This window comes from Giraffa tippelskirchi, chromosome 1 (genome assembly GCF_054371585.1).
Source record: "Giraffa tippelskirchi isolate mGirTip1 chromosome 1, T2T-mGirTip1v1.2.pri, whole genome shotgun sequence".
NCBI classification, from domain to species: Eukaryota; Metazoa; Chordata; class Mammalia; order Artiodactyla; family Giraffidae; genus Giraffa; species Giraffa tippelskirchi.
In genome coordinates this window covers 98,059,128-98,082,918 of record NC_137275.1, presented here as the reverse complement: position 1 = coordinate 98,082,918, position 23,791 = coordinate 98,059,128, and the positions used below count along the sequence as shown (strand labels likewise).

The 23,791-nt window shown below is 38.0% G+C and overlaps 1 long non-coding RNA gene across 1 annotated transcript in view; it reads right to left on the bottom strand.

The window, feature by feature from the left end:
* Window positions 1–2,747: 2,747 nt before the first annotated feature.
* LOC145521345 (uncharacterized) overlaps window positions 2,748–23,791 on the bottom strand; it is a 32,427-nt gene continuing 11,383 nt past the window's right edge. Inside the window, exons 3-7 of the long non-coding RNA XR_014065330.1 lie at window positions 21,815–21,884; window positions 19,211–19,343; window positions 16,049–16,163; window positions 15,263–15,414; window positions 2,748–3,046 (exon numbers count right to left, since the gene is read on the bottom strand). This is a non-coding gene — a long non-coding RNA (uncharacterized LOC145521345). The remainder of the gene's footprint in view (window positions 3,047–15,262; window positions 15,415–16,048; window positions 16,164–19,210; window positions 19,344–21,814; window positions 21,885–23,791) is intronic.

Sequence of the window (23,791 nt, the reverse complement as noted above, 5' to 3'; positions counted from 1 at the left end):
AAAAAATCATCGCACTAACAAATGTTTATTACGTAACTCTTGTAGCCAAAGCACTTGCCTAGACACAAGACATATCATTAGACCAAAGTGGTGTTTCCTTCACAAGACACAAAATCTGCTTTGTAGAGAAGACGAGTATTAAACAACAGGATTCAGCAAATGTTTTGAAGTTGTGCAGCAACAAAGAAGATTTCAAAAGGAGTCTTGAATCTGCAAAATGGTGTAAATAAACTCAGATATGTTTATGACAACACCTTAATGGCAGAAAGTGAAGAGGAACCAAAGAGCTTCTTGATGAAAGTGAAAGAGGAGAATGAAAAATCTTGTTTAAAACTCAACATTCAGAAAACTAAGATCATGGCATCTGGTCCCATCCCTTCATGGCAAACAGATGGGGAAACAATGGAAAAGATGACAGACTTTATTTTCTTGGGCTCCAAATTCACTGTGGACGGTGATTGCACCCTTGAAATTAAAAGACTCCTTGGGAGAAAAGTATGACCAACCTAGAAAGCATATTAAAAATCAGTGACATTACCTTGCCAACAAAGGTCTGTCTAGTCAAGGCTATGGTTTTTCCAGTGGTCATGTATGGATGTGAGAGTTGGACTATAAAGAAGGCTAAGTGCTGAAGAATTGATGCTTTTGAACTGTGGTGTTGGAGAAGACTCTTGAGAGTCCCTTGGACTGCAAGGAGATAAAACCAGTCAATGCTAAAGGAAATCAATCCTGAATATTCATTAGAAGGACTGACGCTGAAGCTGAAACTCCAATTTTGGCCACCTGATGCGAAGAACTGACTCACTGGAAAAGACCCTGATGCTGGGCAAAATTGAAGGCAGGAGGAGATGGGGACGACAGAGGATGAGATAGTTGGATGGCATCACCGACTTGATGGAAATGAGTTTGAGCAAGCTCCGGGAGCTGGTGACGGACAGAGAAGCCTGGCATGCTATATTCCACGGGGTTGCAAAGGGTGGAACACAACCAAGCGGCTGAACAACAAGTGGTGCAAAAAAATAATAAACAGAAATCTCAGTGAAATGGGGTTGGGAGAACTTTCATGCCCTATAAGGATAACAGAGTCAACAGGCAAGAAAAAAGACCCTGCTTCTTTCCTGGAAAGAACGCAATGAAACGCCATATTCTGTTTACTAGATAGACCTCCCAACTTCCTTCTCCTCTCTATCAAAGTGCTCTCCTCCTGCCATGCGGGCACTTGCATGTGGCTAACCATGGCCAGGATGATAGACAGTGGTGTGTACGTGCACGTCCGTTCAGTCTCGTCCCACTCTTTGCGACCCCGTGGACTCTAGTCCACCAGGCTCCTTTGTCCATGGGATTTCCCCCACAAGAATACTGGAGTGGGTTGCCATTTCCTTCTCCAAGGGATCTTCCCAACCCAGGGATCGAAACTGAGTCTCTTGTGTTGGCAGGTGGATTCTTCAACACTAGAGTCACCTGGGAAGCCCCATAGACAGTTAGGCTTGGTTCAGTACCCTATCTCTGCTCCTTAATCTCTGAAGCTTCAATTTCCTCCTCTGAAAGAAGTGGATAATGACTGAACATTCTTATAGGGTTCTTGCGAGGCTTCTGGTGAAGAAGTTCACATGATACTGTTATAGAAAGCATTTAATAGTTATGTATTAATAGTAGCCAATATGTGAAGAGAGACTTTAAACATCTTAAAGACTCCTAAGAATATACCTATCTCAGAGGAGGGAGCTCCCATTATGCAACTTACTGTCAAAAAATTATATAATAACCTAGTGAAGCAATGTTTGCCTAAAGTTTTGTTTCGTTGCTAATGTAACAGAATAAAAACTAAGTAATAATGGATCTTCTTATGTATTCGCTTGCAAAATCCTTATTGCAGTATTTTCCTTTCATCTCATACAAAAAATGGACAGGAAAGGTTTTATTATATGTTCTGGAATTTCTTCGGACAATTTCAGTGGGATAAATTTCAGTGCTGCGAAGCAGATTTGTGACAGCCAGCCTTATCCATCATCATGTACCACAAACTTCACACTCAAAAGTATCAATAGAACTATAGTATGTTTCATTTTATAGAATTATGTGCAATAATAGCCTTTAATTTTTTATATTTTAAAATTTTATTGAGTCAGAGAAGAGCACTATTATCATATTAAGAAATATTTACCAAGATAAAAACATCAACATCATGAGCACAGAAAGCTGACCCATTCAGAAAGATAATCATCTGCTTCTGAAGTAAAATACTGAAATTAGGCAGCTGAGTGACATAGAAATACAAAAAGCAGGTGATAATAAGTCCTGGCCAGATAGAAACCGCAAATCTACTTCAAACATTTTGATAAAGGAACCTAAAGATCCTAAATATTAGGTCAAGATAATGGACTTCTTCCCTCTTGAGAGACTATTATATGGCAGAAAACTAATTTTCAAAGAGTAAACAACCCCTAATGGTGAAGAGAATAGGTGAGTACAGGACTTATCAACAAATACAATATAGTAACCAATCTCTGAAATTCAAAAAACAGATATAAACATGGGGAAGAAGCCATAATCCAGAGAAATATGTTTGAAGCTCCTGCTACAGTTGTTGATTTGTCAAATTCACGGATTTCTTACAGTATATAAAATTTGACATTATATTAAAGGCATTAAGATAAATGTCTTTCATATTCTCTTGTTATTTGCTATCTTTTTCAGTGTAGAAAATTTTTCCTTTCCTTTCAAGGTTTTGCCTTGGTATAGAAATATTTTTTATTTTTGCAATCATAGTTTAATTTTTTGGCAAACTATAGAATTCTCAGTAAAAACTTTTGAAGGCATATTATACTAATCTGACTTTCACTGAGTGAGCTTTACTGTAGTACACCATGAATGTAATGGGTCATATTAATTTATCAGACTGAGAAGGCAATGGCACCCCGACTCCAGTACTCTTGCCTGGAAAATCCCATGGACGGAGGAGCCTGGTGGGCTGCCTTATATGGGGTTGCTCAGAGTCGGACACAACTGAAGCGACTATGCAGCAGCAGCAGCAGGTAATATCTGGCTAAATGAAAGACCAAATGTTACACAATTTAATTGCATGAAAACATCTATGTCATATTTAATCTGTTACAAATTACCTGTAAAAATCACTCCAACAAAAATTGTCTGTTTTTTGCAGTAATGTTTTGTTTCTCTTATGGTGTCACCATTGAGACCAATTTTGACCAACTGTAGTCAAAGGGACTTTTTCTCACAATGTATTACTAAATATTATACACAATAGTTTAAGTATTTTTCTTAAAATCAACATACAGTAGATGTTTGGAGTGGCACTGAGTTTACAATTCATTTTAATAACAAAAGAAACTACTTGAAATGTAGCTTTAAGCCATAAAATATGTGCTGTGCTCAAAATATGCAATATATTTTAAATGTTAGAGTGTTTCTATCATTAAAGAAGAAACCATTCTATTGATTTTAGATACCATGGGTATTTTAATACCTAAAATACTAGTTATTGTCTTCTCCAAATGCAATTTCCATAGAAACAGTACATTTTTTAAATTTATTTTTAAATTGAAGGATAATTGCTTTACAGAATTTTGTTGCTTTCTGTCAAATCTCAACATGAATCAGCCATACATATACATATACCTCCTCCCTTTTGAACCTCCCTCCCCATCTCACCCCTCTAGGTTGTTACAGAGCCAGAGCACTTGTTTGAGCTCCCTGAACCACACAGCAAATTCCCGTTGGCTATCTATTTGACATATGGTAATGGAAGCTCCCATGTTACTCTCTCCATACGTCTCACCCTCTCCTCCCCTCTCCACATGTCCATAAGTCTATTCTCTATGTCTGTTTCTGCACTGCTGCCCTGTAAATAAATTCTTCAGTACCATTTTTCCAGATTCTGTATATATGCAATAGAATATGATATTTATCTTTCTCTTTTGATTTACTTCACTCTGTATAATAGGTTCTAGGTTCATCCACCTCAGTAGAACTGACTTGAATGCATTCCTTTTTTTATGGCTGAGTAATATTCCATTTTGTATATGTACCACAACTACTTTATCCATTTATGTGTTGATGGACATCTAGGTTGCCTCCATGTTCTAGCTATTGTAAATAGTGCTGAAATGAATAATAGGATATGTGTGTTTCTTTCAATTTTGGTTTCCTCAGGTATATGCCTAGGAGTGGGATTGCTGGGTCATATGGTGCTTTTATTCCTAGTTTTTTAAGGAATCTCCATACCATCTTACATAGTGGCTGTATCAATTTACATTCCCACCAACAGTGCAAGAGTGCTCCCTTTTCTCCACACCCTCTCCAGCATTTATTGTTTGTAGGCTCTTTGTTAATGGCCATTCTGACTGGTGTGAGCTGATATCTCGTTGTAGATTTGACTTGCATTTCTCTAATAATGAGCGATGTTGAGCATCTTTTTGTGTGTTTCTTAGCCATCTGTATGTCTTCTTTGGAGAAATATCTGTTTAGGTCTTTTTCCCGCTTTTTGATTGGGTTGTTTGTTTTTCTGGTATTGAGTTGTATGAGCTACTTGTATATTTTCGAAATTAATCCTTTGTCAGTTGTTTCATTTGCTATTATTTTCTCCCATTTTGAAGGTTGTCTTTTCACCTTGCTTACAGTTTCCTTGGCTGTGCAAAAGCTTTAAGTTTAATCAGGTCCCACTTGCTTATTTTTGTTTTTATCTTTGTTACTCTAGGAGGTGGGTCATAGAGGATCTTACTTTGATTTATGTCATTGAGTGTTCTGCCTATGTTTTCCTCTAATAGTTTTACAGTTTCTGGTCTTACATTTAAGTCTTTAATCCATTTTGAGTTTATCTTTGCACACGGTGTTAGCAAGTGTTCTAATTTCATTCTTTTACATCTAGCTGTCCAGTTTTACCAAGACCATATATTGAAAAGGGTGTCTTTGCCCCATTGTATATTCTTGCCTCCTTTGTCAAAAATAAGGTACCCATAGGTGCACGGGCTTATTTCTGGGCTTTCTGTCTTGTTCCATTGGTCTGTATTTCTGTTTTTGTGTCAGTACCATACTGCCTTGATGACTGTAGCATAATCTGAAGTCAGGAAGGTTGATTCCTTCAGCTCCATTCTTTCTCAAGACTGCTTTAGCTATTCAGGGTCTTTTATGTTTCCATATGAATTGTGAAATTTTTTGTTCTATTACTATGAAAAATGCCATTGGTAATTTGACAGGGATCACATTGAACCTATAGATTGCATTTGGTAGTATAGTCATTTTCACAATATTGATTCTTCCTACCCAGGAACATGGACTATCTCCCAATCTGTTTATGTAATCTTTGATTTCTTTCATTAGTGTCTTATAATTTTCTGTGTACAGTTCTTTTGTCTTCTTAGGTAAGTTTCTTTCTAGATATTTAATTCTTTTTGTTGTGATGGTGAATAGGACTGATTCCTTAATTTCTCTTTCTGATTTTTCATTGTTAGTATATAGTAATGCAAGTGATTTCTGTGTGTTGATTTTGTATCCTGCAACTTTGCTAAATTCACTAATTAGCTCTAGTAATTTTCTGATATTATCTTTAGGGTTTTCTACGTACAGTATCATGTCATCCGCAAACAGTGAGAGCTTTACTTCTTCTTTTCCAATCTGGATTCCTTTTATTTCTTTTTCTACTCTGATTGCTGTAGCTAGGACTCCCAGAACTATGTTGAATAACAGTGGGGAAAGTGGACACCCTTGTCTTGTTCCTGATCTTAGGGGGAATGTTTTCAAGTTTTCAGCATTGAGAATAATGTTTGCTGTAGGCTTATATATGGCCTTTACTATGTTGAGGTAGGTTCCTCCTATGCCCATTTTTTGAAGAGTTTTAATCATAAATGGGTGCTGAATTTTGTCAAAGGCTTTTTCTGCATCTATGGAGATGATCATATGGTTTTTACCTTTTAATTTGTTAATACAGTGTATCACATTGACTGATTTGCATATATTGAAGAATCCTTGCATCCCTGGAATAAACCCAACTTGGTCATGGTGTATGAGCTGTTTGATGTGTTGCTGAACTCTGCTAAAGTTTTGTTGAGGATTTTTGCATTTCTGTTCATCAGTGATACTGGCTTGTAGTTTTCTTTTTTTGCATTGTCTTTGTCTGGTTTTGGTATCAGAGTGATGGTGATCTCATAGAATGAGTTTGGAAGTGTTCCTTACTCTGAAACAGTACATTTTATTTATTAGACAAAGAAAGACCAGAACTGACTCTACTACACTAAGAAGTCCTTTTCACCTCTGTGTTCAATGAATTCACATATATGTTAAAACACACTTCAAATATTTGCTACATTTTGTTTTTAGATCATAAACTAATCTTTACATTTTCTTGATATATTTATAATATCAAAACATACTTAGTATATATTATAGACATTCTTATACATATTTACACAAATACAAATAGAGGAAGCAGGTTAGAGGCAGAGAGACATAGATACTAATGATATACTTTTTAAGACTATTCAGTTCAGTTCAGTTCAGTTCAGTCACTCAGTCGTGTCTGACTCTTTGCGACCCCATGAATTGCAGCAGCCAGGCCTCCCTGTCCATCATTAACTCCCGGAGTCCACCCAAACCCTTGTCCATCGAGTTGGTGATGCCATCCAACCATCTCATCCTCTGTCGTCCACTTCTCCTCCCGCCTCTAATCCTACCCAGCATTAGGGTCTTTTCCAATGAGTCAATTCTTCACATGAGGTGGCCAAAGTATTGGAGTTTCAGCTTCAACATCAGTCCTTCCAATGAACACCCAGGATTGATCTCTTTTAGGATGGATTGATTGGATCTCCTTGCAGTCCAAGGGACTCTCAAGAGTCTTCTCCAACACCACAGTTCAAATGCATCAATTCTGCGGAGCTCAGCTTTCTTCATCGTCCAACTCTCACATCCATACATGACCGCTGGAAAAACCATAGCCTTGACTAGATGGACTTTTGCTGGTAAAGTAATGTCTCTGCTTTTAAATATGCTATCTAGGTTGGCCATAACCTTCCTTCCAAGGAGTAAGCGTCTTTTAATTTCATGGCTGCAATCACCATCAGCAGTGATTCTGGAGCCCAAAAAAATAAAGTCTGACACTGTTTCTACTGTTTCCCCATCTATTTCCCATGAAGTGATGGGACCAGATGCCATGATCTTAGTTTTCTGAACGTTGAGCTTTAAGCCAACTTTTTCACTCTCCTCTTTCACTTTCATCAAGAGGCTCTTTAGTTCTTCTTCACTTTCTGCCATAAGAGTGGTGTCATCCGCATATCTGAGGTTATTGATATTTCTCCCGGCAATCTAAGACTATTAGTTACTTTCTAATATGACACATTTAAAAATTTATCAATGTAAAAATACAGCAGTTTTGTTCTTCATATTTGAAGAGTTGAGTTTTTAAGTAATCAAGATATTTTTAAATGATATTCAGTCTAACATTATAGCATTTTAGTGTACTGTTCTTTAATCAATGGCATGCAATTCATCAGTGTTTAATTTGATAAAAGTAGAAATGACTGATGAATATTTTTAACCTGGGTGGGGGATAAAGTAGAGAAAAACATATGAAGGTGGCATACACTGTGATTTTTTAGAACAAGTACTCTGGGTCTCTTCCTACTCCCCTTTTCTTTAAAAGTTCTCATACATCAAGTGGTTACTCAGTCACTTGGAAAGAGTTAAGAGTTAAGAAATCAAACTATCTGTCAAAATCTAGAATAAATAGTGTTCATAAGTATTCAGATACATTTATATTAATTCACTCATCAGTCTCTAGTCCAAGAAAAGCTCAGATTATCTGTTTTTCACAGCTGGAACTACCCTTCCCTTTTTTGTCTACTATATCTGAATGAATAACCATCCTGCATTGGAAACAGAGAGGCAAAATAAACAGAAATAGTGATGTAATTTGCTTTCTGTCCTCAACACCAAAGCTTACTAAGGAAAGCTTCATTAGCAGAAGGAAACCTTTTAAAAAAAATTTAATTCCATCTTGGTATGAGGTTGAGTAGGAAAAGTGGATATATTGTATCAAAAGAATACAAAGTCAAGTTTTTAAGTGTGATTGTGTAGTTTGTCAGTTCCCCCTAAGCTTAGGAAAAATAGTAAAGTACTTAAACTTAGAGAATAGGTTTATACAAGGCATTAGAATCAATGTCTGGATTATAAGAGTTGTTGAATAGCAGATCAAGGAACAGAGGAAATCACAGAAATGTTCTATCCTAACAAAATCAGCCAAAGGCTCAAGTGCAAATTAATTGAAGTCTGTGTACCATACATGCACTTCGTATCTTTGACCTTCTCTTACTGTCTCCAAACCCACTTGTATTTCTCCATGACTTCCCCATCAGATGTCACTGAGCAATGTACAGCTAAACCACACTGATGGAATCCATGTAGCTTGATCCATGTGTTGTCTTCTTCAACTAAATGTGACACCTTGTGAGCCATTCCCTAAGGTTACTCTCCAATTAGAGTGGACTAATTACAAAAATTGTGCCAGAAAACTATGCAAATGTTTGCTGATTGCTTTACATATTCTTTGATCTGTTGAACTATAAAAAGAAACAAAGATAAACTTTTGTTTTCTGGTAAGTGTTCAAGTTTCATTTTAGATACTTTGACTCTCATAAAAATTCTGTTGTCTGATTCAAACTACTCCTAAACTGTCTCCTGAGAAACCTGTATGTATATCAAGGAGCAACAGTTAGAACCCTGTATGGAACAAATGATTGGTTCAGGACTGAGAAAGGAGTATGACAAGGCTGTCTGCTGCCACCCGGTTTGCTTAATCTATACACTGAGCACATCATGAGAAATACCAGGCTGGATGAGTTACAAGCTGGAATCAAAATAGGCGGGAGAAACCTACAACCTCAGATATGCGGATGATACCACTCTAACAGCAGAAAGCAAAGAGGAACTAAAGAGCCTCTTGATAAGGGTGAAGGAGAGTGAAAGAGCCAGCCTAAAACCAAATATTAACAAGACTAAGATCATGGCATCCGGCCCTATTACTTCATGGCATATAGAAGGGGAAAAGGTGGAAGTAGTAACAAATTTGCTCTCCTTGAGCTCCAAAATCTCTGTGGATGGTGAGTGCAGCCATGCAATCAGAAGACAACTGCTTCTTGGTAGCAAAGCTATGACAAACCTAGACAGTATGTTGAAAAGCAGAGACATTACCCTGCTGACAGGTCCGTATAGTCAAGGCTATGGTCTTCCCAGTGGTCATGTGTGGTTGAGATAGCTAGTCTATAAAGAAGGTGGAGTACCAAAGAATGATGCCTTCTAACTGTGGTGTTGGAGAAGACTCCTGAGAGTCTCTTGGACAGCAAGGAGATCAAACCAGTCAATCTCAAGGGAAATCAACCCTGAAAACTCGTTGGAAGGACTGATGCTGAAGCTGAAGCTCCAGTATTTTGGTCATCTAATGCGAACAGCCAACTCATTGGAAAAGTCCCTGATGCTGGGAAAAATTGAGGGCAGAAGGAGAAGAAGGCGTCAGAGGATAAGATGGCTGGATGGGATCACCGATGCAATGGACATGAACTTGGCAAACTTCAGGAGATGGTGAAGGACAGGGAGGCCTGGAGTGCTGCAGTCCATAGGCTAGCAGAGACAGGACTGGGCAACTGAACAAAAACAACAAACTGCAGAAGACTCAGTTTTGAATTATATGTTGCTAATATGCTGGTGTGAGTTTCTAAAACAACAAACTGTATTAATAATAAGATGTTTCCTACCAATTGACTAAATAGTAGCCTAAATTAAACATTCTTTATGAATACGCAGGGACTACAACAGGATTTGAGATTTTATAAAACACATGTTTAAATAGAAGAAATGGGCAAAATATTTGGCCAGATTTTAAGTATTTTGTTTTATAGGGTGATATTATTTTTAGAATATTATGTTTTCATTTGTGAAATTAGAAAATGGCCAAAAATGATTCAGTTTTTGTAATCTGAAAAAGGAAATCTGAAGACATGCTTAAGAGATTATTACCTAATGAGCACTTTTAGAGAAAAAAAAATTAGAGAGAAAAGTAATATTTTAAAGCCTGGAGGTCACTATAAAAGACACATGAGACTTCTCTCATTTTATCTTCAAAGGAAGTTGGTCCATAAACAATCCTAGTACCTTGGATTCAAAGTAGACTGACACATGCATGTCAGAGTTTTGGGCCAGCTCTATTTACTGGAACTTTAGGCCCTGCCCTAGATTAAAAATCCCAGTGAAGATTCTACACAAGCATGGGTATTGGCTTCCAAATGTTTCTAACTTACAAGAAGTTGCATACCACCTGACATTTACATAAAAAATTCATGCATAAACAAAGAGGTAATCATCGAAGTCCGAGATTCTTTTAGATAGCATTTTTAAAAAAACATGTAGGAGAGAAATCAAAACTGATCTCTGATTCTGATCTCAGCTTCTGCCTCTCTTTTCTTTCCCCTTGGTATTTGTCTCTCAGCATATCAGCTCTTCTCTACCCATAATTCCAGCACAGAGGAGCTGGCTCCTAGAACAAACCGGAGCAGTGCCCAGTCCTGAGTGTCAGCCTGTTGGCGACGTCCAGCTTATAGAACTATTGGACCTGGGATTTTGGTTGCACAATGGTCATTTCAGATCGCCCCTCTCTGAGAGCTGGTGGTTCCAACTGTTGATGTTTCCACCTTCCTTTGGAGGTTTAGACATCTGTGCTTCTCATCTATTTCCCTAAGTTCTTCTACTTCTGACAGAGATTTTTCACCAAAGCTGAAATTTCCCTACTACCAATAGCAGTGGTGACCTACCACTTTCCAGAAATGGATCTAAGCCCTTTACGTGGCTGTCACTCAAATCCTTTAGCTCTCAACAGCCACATCTGCAAAATACTGTCATACTGTTGGGCTGATACCTTGTAGACCTCATAGTTTTCAAATTTTCTGAAATTATGTTAGGAAAATATTAATTCTATGCTCAAGATTGTTAAAGCTTAATGATTAGTAATGGGATTTCATTATACTGTTCTATTTTTTATGCAATTAAAATTTGCCATAATAAAAAATTCTTTTAAAATGCTTCATTATGTAAGGAATAATATACCAGCTGATTTTCACTAAAACACAGAAATAAACAGTAATTTGGAGATTATCTTCATCTTTATATTTATCTTTCAAATGAAATAGATATGTAAAAACAACTATGATGGTAATTGAATTTTTCCATCTGTTCCACATTTTGTAAAAGCAAAATCTGTATGTAATAAAATCAAACAAGATTATTCTTCTTTGCTTAAAAACAGCCCTAAATTTTGTCTATAGTAGTTGCAGTTTCCCCTGGGGGACAAGCATTCATTTAATTCTTGTGGGAGCCCATCCTGATGTAACTAAACGCTGTGTTTTATTTACAGTTCTGCCAGACTTTGCCCAGATTCCTTTCTTTAAGGGATGCACTTATTGGACAAGAAGTTCTATGTTCCAACAGACACTGTCACCCTGGGTTTGGCTGAGTAGAGTTTGAATCACTGAGAAGTAGAATATCAACTTTCTAAACCACATCATTTCTGCTAGGGTATGCAATGTTCACCAAAAAGTTTGAGCAAGTAAACTGAATTGAGAAAAACAATTTCCCACATTATTAAGGTCCCACAAACAATGCAAAGCTCTCTTTTGAAAGATCAGCATTATCAACGATAACAATTATCCCACATAAACATTATTCATTCAAATAAGGAAAGCTGAAATGTTTAAAATATAAAGAACTAGCAAAATTCAACCAGATGTTTTATCATGGGTGATTTCATTATTTTTTTTCTTTTTTCTTTTGTAGTCCAAAGTCCCTTAACCAATGCAAGAGAAAATATATGTTCTAAGTTTTAATATGTTTTCTTTAAACTTTCATTTAGCTATTAAACTCTAGCCTATATAAATTTAGAAAAGAATGAGGATTCTTGCTAGTCTTCCAAGTATCTTTCTTCTGGAATGTCAATTCCCCTGCACTATTTAGAGTTCAATGTGAGGCAAACAACATTTGATTGGTGAGGGGCTTTCTCTGAAATAGACAATTAAAGAGGTATTGCTTTATTGTGTCTTAAAGTATTTGGAATCTCAGTTTACTACTTACAGCTTATTTATGACTCAGAAATAGTTGTTCATTAGATTTCACATATATGATTTTGATATTTCAAAATCTATTAGCTCAAAAACCCACCTTGAAACACAAAACTGAACAAAACAGAACAAAAGCTTCTCCACTGCATTTCACTTGGTTGGCACCAGCTCCCTCCAACATGTAACTGTAAAACACACATCTTTGGACATTAAAAAAAAAGAACTGGTCAGGACAGCTTTATTGTAGAAGCAAATAAATGGTTTTAAGAACAGCTATTGCTGCTGTGGAGGAGGTAAATATTTGATTACATGACACAGAAAATAGTAACAAGCAAATACAGTTATTTTAAAAATGGCTAATGGAGTTATAATGTACTTCCAAGTGTCATCCTCAAATAATTTCATCCAACCAAACAAGAAAACAAAAATAATCCCTAGTCAAACCTTGAGGTAAAAAGACAGATATGAGCAGATTTTCAATGGAGAAGAGCTTCAGCAGAATGGTGTTTACCCAGATTCTAGAAACCAAAGCATTTCATTTTATTTTACTTTATTTATTTATTTAGCATCCTCAGATCTAGACACTTTAAAACATGGCCATTCTGAAGGAATGGGTCAAATGACCAGCTTTAAACAAAGGGAAGGATGGAAGAGGTGATCCTAAGTACAGAATTCAACACTGGACACAGAAGTTCAACTGAGCTTCTAGTGACATTTAAGAACAGAGTCAGTAAAATGTAGACCAAGATTCATGCTTGAGAGAAATCTGCAAGATGCTGTAAACGTTATAATTTTACAGCCTTGTTCATTTCCCGCTTAATAGCTAGCATCAATGTACTTACCACTGTGACTGGCCTGTGTTTTGGTTATTTTCAATAATCAGCATTCCCATCCATCATGCTCTCCATTTTTATTTATTCTGCTTGCTCTCTCAGAGGCTGATCACTATGCATTGATAGCTGTAACCTCCTCTGCCTTCTGGCTGGTTTGGCCAATAGGAGGCACCAGCACTTTGGGAGGGTCTTAGAGAAAGATGTTCAGTTCAGTTCAGTTCCGTTCAGTCACTCAGTTGTGTCTGACTCTTTGCGACCCCATGAATCGCAGCACGCCAGGCCTCCTTGTCCATCATTAACTCCCTAAGTCCACCCAAACCCATGTCCATTGAGTCGGTGATGCCACCCAGTCATCTCATCCTCTGTTGTCCCCTTCTCCTCTTGCCTTCAATCTTTCCCAGCATCAGGGTCTTTTCCAATGAGTCAGTTCTTCACATGAGGTGGCCAAAGTATTGGAGTTTCAGCTTCAACATCAGTCCTTCCAATGAACATCCAGGACTGATCTCCTTTAGGATGGACTGGTTGGATCTCCTTGCAGTCCAAGGGACTCTCAAGAGTCTTCTCCAACACCACAGTTCAAAAGCATCAATTCTTCAGTGCTCAGCTTTCTTTATAGTCCAACTCTCACATCCGTACATGACCACTGGAAAAACCATAGCCTTGACTAGACAGACCTTTGTTGGCAAAGTAATGCCTCTGCTTTTTAATATGCTGTCAAGGTTGGTCATAACTTTCCTTCCAAGGAGTAAGCGTCTTTTGATTTCACGGCTGCAGTCACCATCTGCAGTGATTTTGGAGCCCAGAAAAATAAAGTCAGCCACTGTTTCCAGTTTCCCCATCTATCTGCCATGAAGTGATGGGACCAGATGCCATGATCTTAGTTTTCTGAATGTTGAGCTTTAAGCCAACTTTTTCACTCTCCTCCTTCACTTTCATCAAGAGGCTCTTTAGTTCTTCTTCAGTTTCTGCCATAAGGGTGGTGTCATCCGCATATCTGAGGTTATTGATATTTCTCCCAGCAATCTTGATTCCAGCTTGTGTTTCTTCCAGCCCAGCGTTTCTCATGATGTACTCTGCATATAAGTTAAATAAGCAGGGTGACAATATACAGCCTTGACATACTCCTTTTCCTATTTGGAACCAGTCTGTTGTTCCATGTCCAGTTCTAACTCTTGCCTCCTGACCTGCATACAGGTTTCTCAAGAGACCGGTCAGGTGGTATGGTATTCCCATCTCTTTCAGAATTTTTCCACAGTTTATTGTGATCCACACAGTCAAAGGCTTTGGCACAGTCAATAAAGCAGAAATAGATGTTTTTCTGGTACTCTCTTGGTTTTTCAATGATCCAGCAGATGTTGGCAATTTGATCTCTGGTTCCTCTGCCTTTTCTAAAACCAGCTTGAACATCTGGAAGTTGACATTTCACATATTGCTGAAGCCTGGCTTGGAGAATTTTAAGCATTACTTTTACTAGCGTGTGACATGAGTGCAATTGTGCGGTAGTTTGAGCATTCTTTGGCATTGTCTTTCTTTGTGATTAGAATGAAAACTGACCTTTTCCAGTCCTGTGGCCACTGCTGAGTTTTCCAAATTTGCTGGCATATTGTGAGAAAGATGAGTTCAGGTCATTGCATATTTTCCCAGCTCCTTGCTGGAGGTTGGGAGTTGGTGCCATCGCTTCTGAATGTCACAGCTTCGGTCAGGCTGTCCTCTCCATACTGCTATTCTCTCCGCGTTCACTAAAGTTTCCCCTCCCCTCACCCCTTCTTTCTCACCTTCCTCGAAATACAGTAATCTAAAAGTGCTACCACTGCCTCATTGAACTGAACATTAAATCCATAATAAAAGATTTTTTAAATGCAGAGAAGTTGATTCATACCATATGTCCATTTCAATAGCCTAGTTGGCTGGTGCAAAGGTTGATAAGTCTTAGAGAATGACTGAGCCTTATCACAAACTTAATTTGCAGTTCTGTATAAGGAAAAACCACTGTGGTCCCCAGTCGCTAGTATAAAGCTATTGACTTAACCTATTATTTTGAAAATCTAACAAAGTGTATCTCTACCACTTTTTTTTTCAGCCCTCTCTCATCACATAGTCCTTACACTGGATTGTTTATTATATTGACAATCCACATGTTTTAAATGCATTTTGGATTAGAAATAAAGAATCCTAGATGCCTTAATAAGATCCATGCACACCAGAGGATAGAAGATAAACTAGAGAAGTTTCAGGGGTCTATGACTAGGCCCCTGAAGTAATGTCAGGATATTAATTAGAAAGTGACAGAAACTAGCTATATCTTCTATCACTTACCACAAAGAGAGAGGCACACTGCTTGCTGGGTCTTTTCTGGATTCTGGAACAAAGTACACCGGGTGTGAGTTGTTAATTCAGAATGGGTTCCACATCGTAAAAGGCTTCATAGCAGCTCCAGTTGGCCTTCACTCACAGGGTAGTTCTGAAAACTAAATACAATAATATGTGTAAATCACCTAGTATGATAACCTGGCACATAGTAACTCTTCATTAAATGACTGCTTGAAAAGAAGTCCCCTGAGAGATGCATTAGAAGCAGGAAGAGAGTTGAGGGCAGGGAAAGACATCATGGTATTTACAAACATAGATTTTCTCATAACTCTATTTACCCAATGCCCTCAGTTTACTGAATTCTAAGTAGGTTTATCTGTAAGTTGCATTTTAAAGAATTATTTCAAATGCCAGATGTTTAGCTTCAAATAAAAAAAAAAGAGTTAGAATAGCCAATAAATTAGTTGCCTTTCACCATTCACGCAAAAATCAAACTCTTCTAGTACAAATATTTTCATTTAATATACAAGCTTCCAACTAAGTGCCTTTCTTCTAGAGTTTTCAACCCAGATGGTTTATTCCACTCTTCTTGTTGTTACATATTATCTATAGGAGCCACGCTTAGATGAAATACAAAATCTATTTATCAAATTGCTATCACTGCTTGTTTTATAAGTTTCTGTACATCTTCACCTTTCTTTTCAACAATATTAGGTAGAAAAACTTGATTACAGAAATCTCGACTATTTTAAAAGTTCAAGTTTACACAATTTTTAACAGTAAAACAATTACCACTCTTTATTTCTTGGTGGAGTCACTGTCACATAAGTGGAGAATCAGTTCAAGATTGATGTCATCTGCCCCTGCCATGCCCCGTGCAATTCTTTAGAACTTCACACCAAAACCACTGTGTGAAAAAAAAAAACAAAAACACTTGGGGTGTGTAGATATTATGCTTCTGCCAATATTGTCATTGAATATATTCATGACCTCAGGTAAGTCACTTCATCTCATTTTACATCTGCAGCATGAGGATGGAAGGGACTCATGCATATCTCTGTCTAAAACTCTGCATCACGTACAGACGTTTATCCTGTGTGCAGCACAGGAGGTATACACCATACCTACACTCAGGCCACAGAACACTGACTTGATTTTTGTTGACCAAAGAAGATATAAGACAATGTCAAACATGAGAGGAAATAGATAAATAATTCTGTTCTTTACAATGCACTAGATGGCTTATTAAGAACATTCTTTTCATTTTAGCAACAATAATGAAATAAGAGACTCTAAGTGGAAAGCAAAGTCTTAGTCCATTCGGGTTGCTATAACAAATGTACTATATGCGGAGTGACTTATGAACAACACAAGTTTATTTCTTGCAGTCCTGGAGGCTGGAAGTCTGGGATCAGGGAGCCAGCATGGTCAGGTTGTGGTGGGAGCCATCTTCTGGGCTGTACACAGCCATCTCCTCCTGGTATCCTCATATGGTAGAGCAGAGAAAGCGAGCAAACTCTCATACAAGGGTGTTAATCCCGTTCCTGAGGGCTCTTTCCTTGTGACCTCATCTAATCCTAATTGCCTCCATAAGGCCCTACCTCCTACTACCATGACATTAGGAGAGAGGGTAGGGTTTCAACATGAGTTTGGGGTACACAAATAGCTTGTAATAGAAAGCACTATTTTCCAAAAGGCTATCTTGCAAATAATTTTAGGACTACCTGTTGGATATTTGCATACAACTTGGAACTTATCTTTTCTTTGGCCAGATTGCAAATGTAGACAACCCTAGAAAAGTAATGGTGATAAAGCAAGAAACCTCCATAATGAAGTTTAGCAAAAGGAAATATAGTTATTCTTTGAAAAACAACCTTCTCACAATGGTTGTTTTGAACCAACTGCAATTAATGTTCCTACACAGTGTAGGCATCGACCTTTAATAAAACTGGCAGTGTTTAAAATTCCAGAAAACTCATCAAGCAGGATAAAAGCATCTCTGCTCCATGTATAAAATGCTTTCTCCCTGTTGAGACTGAGCTAATGACACTGTCAATAGCACAGAGGTGGCAAAGAGACACTTACATGGGCATTAATATCCAAAGAGGGAAATAAGAGACAGCTTTGCACTTCAATTACTGCTTGTCTAAAGCCAAGAAAATGTAAATTCACCTGAGAATAAAGCTTAGATTTATTACATGTCCACGTCCATCTAAAGCCCTTATTAGGGGAAGTGGCTCAGACATAAGTGTTGTTATAAAGTGTTCTAGGATGATAAATAATGTCAATCAGTGACTGATGGGATGTGATGCATTCAAGGTTAAAGGGAAAAAAACTGCAAGTTTTGGGGTTTGCATTTATTTTTAGAGAAGTGAAGTGAAATGAAGTCACTCAGTCGTGTCTGACTCTTTGCGACCCCATGGACTGTAGCCTACCAGGCCCCTCCGTCCATGGGATTTTCCAGGCAAGAGTACTGGAGTGGGTTGCCATTTCCTTCTCCAGAGGACCCAAGGATCGAACCCGTGTCTCCGGTATTGTAGGCAGACGCTTTACTGTCTGAGCCACAAGGGATGCCCTGTAACATGTTAGGAACATTTTTAGAGAAGAGCATTAAACAGTAGCCTTTCTGCAATATTATGAGAATTGGTTCCCTCTTCCTGCCCCCCTCATTTTCCACACAAACAAATCTGAATCTTCAAGAAGATACTTCAGAATTCTCAGCTCTAAATAAAAAGATAGCTTTCAAAAATTCTTGTAAAAAAATCAAAAATAAAAAATCCCTGTGGATGCAGGGAATAATCTGAGAAGAAATCTCTAGGAATTACCAAGTGAATGAAATCAAGGTTCACAGTGCTGTGTGCTGTGAGCCGTACACATAAAAGATTTCTCATTAAAGCAAAAAGGAGTTCAAATATAAAAATATTAGATAAATTGGTTGTTTTTTAAATACATGCAGTGAAGTATGTTTTTCAGTTTCTTCTTTGAGTTACTTATATGCATATATATTTTTAAGTGATTTTAATAGAATTAGAAAACACAAATATTTAGCTAGATATAGAGAATTATCCAACAATTACTGTTGACTAAAACTGGAATAGAGCCTGCGTAGCTCAGTTGGTAGAGCATCAGACTTTTAATCTGAGGGTTCAGGCTTTAAGACCCTGTCCATACACTATGGTTCTGTGTTTTAGGACTTCCCTGATGGCTCAGTGGTAAAGAACCCACCTGCCAATTCAGGAGACTTGGGTTTGACCCCTGGATCTGGAAGAACCCCTGGAGAAGGAAATGACAGGCTACAGTCAACGGGGTCACAAAAGAGTCAGACACAACTTAGTGACTAAAAAACAATCCTGGAATAGCTTCTTTTATGAGGTACCCTCATGAGACTTAACAACTAAAGAACAAGAAAAAGAACCCATTGGACTCATATTGAGTATATTTGACCAATGTTGGTAATAGTGCAGTGGGTGGGAGATTAAAAAAATAAGTAACCTTTAAAGAGCAGTCTTTTCATAACAGCACTTCACAGTAGCCAAATGGTGGAAACAATCCACATGTCCATCAACTGATGAATGAGCAAACAAACGTGGTATAGCCATAGAGTGAAACAAGCATTGACACATGCTACAATAGGGATGAACCTTAAAAACAGTTTCATTTAAACAGTTAAATGAAAAGAAGCCAGACACAAAAGGTCACCTATTATATGATTCCATATACATGAAATATACAGAATAGGTAAATCCACAGAGGCAGAAAGCAAATTGATGGTTCCAGGGTCTAGAGAGACAGGGGCTAGGACTGAACTGTTAAATGCATATGGGATTTTCTTTTGGAATGATGAAAATGTTTTGGAGCTAGGTAGAGGTAGTGACTACACAACATTGCGAATAGACTAAATATGAGTAACTTGTATGTCCTAAAATTATTAATTTCATGTTATGTTAATTTTACCTGAATTATTATTTTTCTTTGGTGGGGGGAGTAAGGTCACACTGCATAGCATGCAGAACGACCTCCCAGACCAGAAATCAAACCCATGCCCCTAGCAGTGAAACCACTGGACCACCAGGGAAGTCCTCAATTCCTAAAAATGCAAAAAGTTATAATGATTAGGGTAGTCTGGTATCACTGAGGCAGAAATAAACAGCCCTGGGAAACAGAATAGAAAACTTAGAAAAATTCAGTTACACATGAAAAATAATCCATTTCTATGATTCTATAACAATTTGTAAATTAATTAAAATTCTGAATTAAATTTACAATTATTGTTGTCATATTATATGGAACTAACAGAAGAGATTAAGTAAATTATGTCTAAAGTTATTGCTGTTGTTTAGTTGCTAAGCCCTGTCTGACTCTTTTGTGACACCATGGACTGTAGCCACCAGGCTCCTCTGTCCAGGGGATTTTCCGGGTAAGAATACTGGAGTGGGTTACCATCTCCTTCTCCAGGGGACCTTCCCAACCCAGGGATCAAACCCGCATCTCCTATGTTGGTAGTTGGGTTCTTTATCACTGAGCCACCAGGGAAGACTTATATCTAATATTACTCCATTGATTTGAAACAGAGTAACTCACATACCCAAGGTTTTGACAAAGTACTAGTGGATGAGTACTAGGATACAGTCCTATATTCCTTTCAAATTAAATTACATATTTTTATAAGTTTCTCAAATTTATTGAGGGTCAGATGAGTTTATAAGCCAGCTAATCATATATTACAAAGGAGTTACAGCAAATGACTTGAATAAACTGATATCTAAAAATGATTCACTTTTTGCTTTCAACATTGTTATGATTACTTTCAGCATCTTTAAGTCTGAGCTAAAATGTTCTTTCAACTGCTTTATTGTGGGATGACTCAGACCCTAGCTTGGAAGCTGGAGAAAAACAACTTAGAAAAGCAAACTTGCCATTAAAGATCAAAGAGATGTCTGTAATTATTTCATTTGTGCAGGCCATTTTCTTGCCATGTCATTAACTATGAATGTGCTCTCATGGAGTTTCCATTCCAGAAGAATGCAAGTTGATCTCAACATTGATCTCTATTTATAAGAATGTTTCCCCTTGGAACCCTGTACCTTATAAGTTGGTGGACTTCAGTGCCAGGGAAAGTTTATGATACAGGGAGATGAGCTCCTCCTTCAGAGTCCGGGACCTGAGTTTGAGTACCAGCCCCATAATTATAAACTGTGGGACCTGTATGAGTTCCTATTCCTACCACAATAATTAACAAGACTAAATTCACAAGATTATCAAAGGGACTCAATTAGATGATACACATGAAAAAAGAATTTATAAATTTTAAAATTATATATAAATATATTTATATATGTATATTATAAATATATTTATAAAATATGTATATAATGTATACATATATGTATATATGCATATGATTTGTACATATTATATAATATGCAATATGTATGTGTGTACATGTATATAATATGTTATATGATATACAATATGTGTATATTATATATATACCCATGTGTATATGTAGAGAGAGAATATATGTATATATAGTTCTGTATACTTGCCTCTTTTATAGCATTATTACATTGTATTTGGACCATTTCATGTCCCTTATGAATCTCATGGAATCTGCTAAGTGGTAGGCATTCATTAAAGTTTGAATGAATGAATGACTGATTCACAAGTAACATCAAAAACTATGTGAATTTTACCTTTAAAATATTCAGTATTACCTTTATTCTACATTGTCTGTTGCCTACCATTATGTTTTCAAAAAAGGGATTTTTTTAACATAATTTAAAAAATATATGTAAACCTGGAGAAGGAAATGGCAACCCACTCCGGTATCCCTGCCTGGGAAATCTGATGGACAGAGGAGCCTGGTGGGCTACAGTCCATGAGGTCACAGAGAGTCAGACAGGACTGGGCGGCAGAACACCAACAAAAGAACAGAAGAGTCTGTGGCGGGTCTGGGTCTTGGTGCCGCTGCTTCTGCCAGGCCTGAGGCGTCCCCACTCCCCCCGTGGCTGCTCCAGACCTCCTCCCCAGCACCTGGCATGGAGATCCAGGAGAAGGCCTCAGGCTGGCTCAGCATGTCCACCTTGACATGCCCGAACGCCTTGCACACAGGGCTCTGTAGGTGCCCGCAACCCAGGGGGACGCCCGTGAGCTCCTGGGGGTTGGAGCGGGGTCTGAGTCTGACCCTGGGCTGGGGGCTCTGACAGCAGTCAGCCGAGCTCAGGGGCCAGAGCCTTCATGGAAAGGTAAGGAGGCCCGAGGTGACTGCTGGGGCCCCGAGGGGAAAACAGCCTGGTTCTCGCCTCCCCGTGAGCAGACTTAAGAGAACTTTCTTTCTGGATTTTTATCCTTGGGCAGCAGTTTCTAAACAGGAGCACCCTTGGCCTCAGCTCCCCGGGCTGGTGAGGAACCTGAATTCAGAGCCCAGATGAAGGGGTGGAGGACCAGCCTCCTGAGTGGTGGATGACGCTGGGACCCCAACTCCTCACCCACTCCACATCCCACGCCCCAACCCACCCCCGCGGGCTGGAAGCCAGAAGGCGTGTGTGCCGGGCCTACCTCTTCAACTCCTCCTCCGTCTCCCAGAACTCATAGACCACGAAGGTCCGCCAGCCTCACGGCAGCGATGCTGCAAGAGGAAAGGCCGGAGTCAGTGGCCACACCAGGCCGCTCCTTCCAGGATGCAGAGAGGGCCCCACAGGCCCATCCCCACCACTGCCCTGCCCACAAACGAGCCCAGACCGGGCGCCCAGAGCCAGGCTATGTGCTGCCCTAAGAGCCTGGAAACAGGTTCACAAAAGCTGTGGTCCAGGAAGGGGCCTCTTGGTAACAGGCTTCCTTTCTGATCAGAACCCCCAGGATGGCCAGGCCCGCCCCCTGGTCTGCAAGCTGCAGGCACAGCTCTGCTGTCTGGAGCGAGGCCTGGCCCGTACAGTGCCCAGTGCATGGCTGTTGAATGAATTCTAATGAAATGCCGTTTTCCAAAATGCCTTTTTATTCATTAAAAAAAAAAAAAAACCTACCTGTTTTTCTTTTCCAGTCTGTAACATCCATCTTTATTAGAAACAGACTTTTTAATACATGACATATAGAGGCTCTCTATAGATTAAAAAAACCCTAACAACTTAAAGTGAAAAGTAGTATCAATTGAAAAAAGATCTTGAAAACATACCAGTTTAAAGAATAACTTTTCTTCTATCTAGTAAACCATTCTGTGATAAAAATCTGATATAAAGAGAATTTCTACTATGTTAATAAAAGTTATGTGAGGCACTATAAATTTACTGATTTTGTTTTCTTTCCAGATTATCCCCAAGATCAGATGAAGAAGTTATGATTAAAAAAATCTAATAGCAAGGTTATTGACTATTAAGTCATTATGCATAACATCAACAATTTTATACAAATATTGGGTAAATATTCTTTTTGTACAACTGGGAAAATAAACCACATTTTCTATTTCTTTTCCAGAAAAAAAAAACAAAGAAAAAATAAAATATATGTAAAGATGCTATTTACATAGCACAGAATATCAATACTCAAAATAAATGTACAAAACATGTGTAACATTTCCACATAAAAAATTATAAATCTTGCATATAAATTTTAAAAGACCTACAAAAATGAAATGCTGGGATAGTATATTGGAGGAGTCAATATGATAAAGAAGTTAACTTCCCCAAATTGATTCATAAAATCAGTGCAGTCCCAATCGGAATCTCAACAGGTTCTTTGTTTTCTTTCGTGGAGCTAGACAAGCTGATTCAAAAATTTATATGAAAACACAAAAGGTTAAGAACAATCAAAGCTCAAACAACTCGAGTAAAAAAAATGAGCCAAAGATCTCAACAGAAACCTTACCAAAGAAGATATACAGATGACAAATAAGCATGAGAAAGATACTCCACATCACATGTCATTACAGTAAAGCAAATTAAAACAAGATACCACTACACAAAAATTAGAATGACCAAAATCCAGAAAACAGACAACACCAAATGATGGTGAGAATGTGGACAACAGGAACTCTATGTATTCCTAGTGGGATTGCAAAATGATATAGCCACTTTGGAAGAGTTTGATGATTTCTTACAAAACACATTCTTTCCATACAATTCAGTGATCATTCTCCTCAGTATTTACTGAAAGGAGGGAAAAACTTCGTGTCCACACCTAAACCTGTACATGGTTGTTTATAGCAGCTTTATTCACAATTGCAAAACCTAAAAGCAACCTCCTTCAACAGGTGAATGAATAAATAAACTTTGGTATATCCAGACAATAGAATATTATTCAGTGTTAAAAAGAAATAATCTGTCACAAGCCATAAAAAGACACGGAAAAATGTTAAATGCTTACTACCAAGCTAAAGAAGCCAATCTGAGAAGGCTATATACTATACGATTTCAACTATATCATATTCTTGAAAAGCAAAACTGTGGAGACAATAAAAAGATCAGTGTTGCCAGGGGGAAAAGGGAAGGAAGAGGTGAATAGGCAGAACACAGAGAATTTTTGAGGCAATGAAAATGCTTT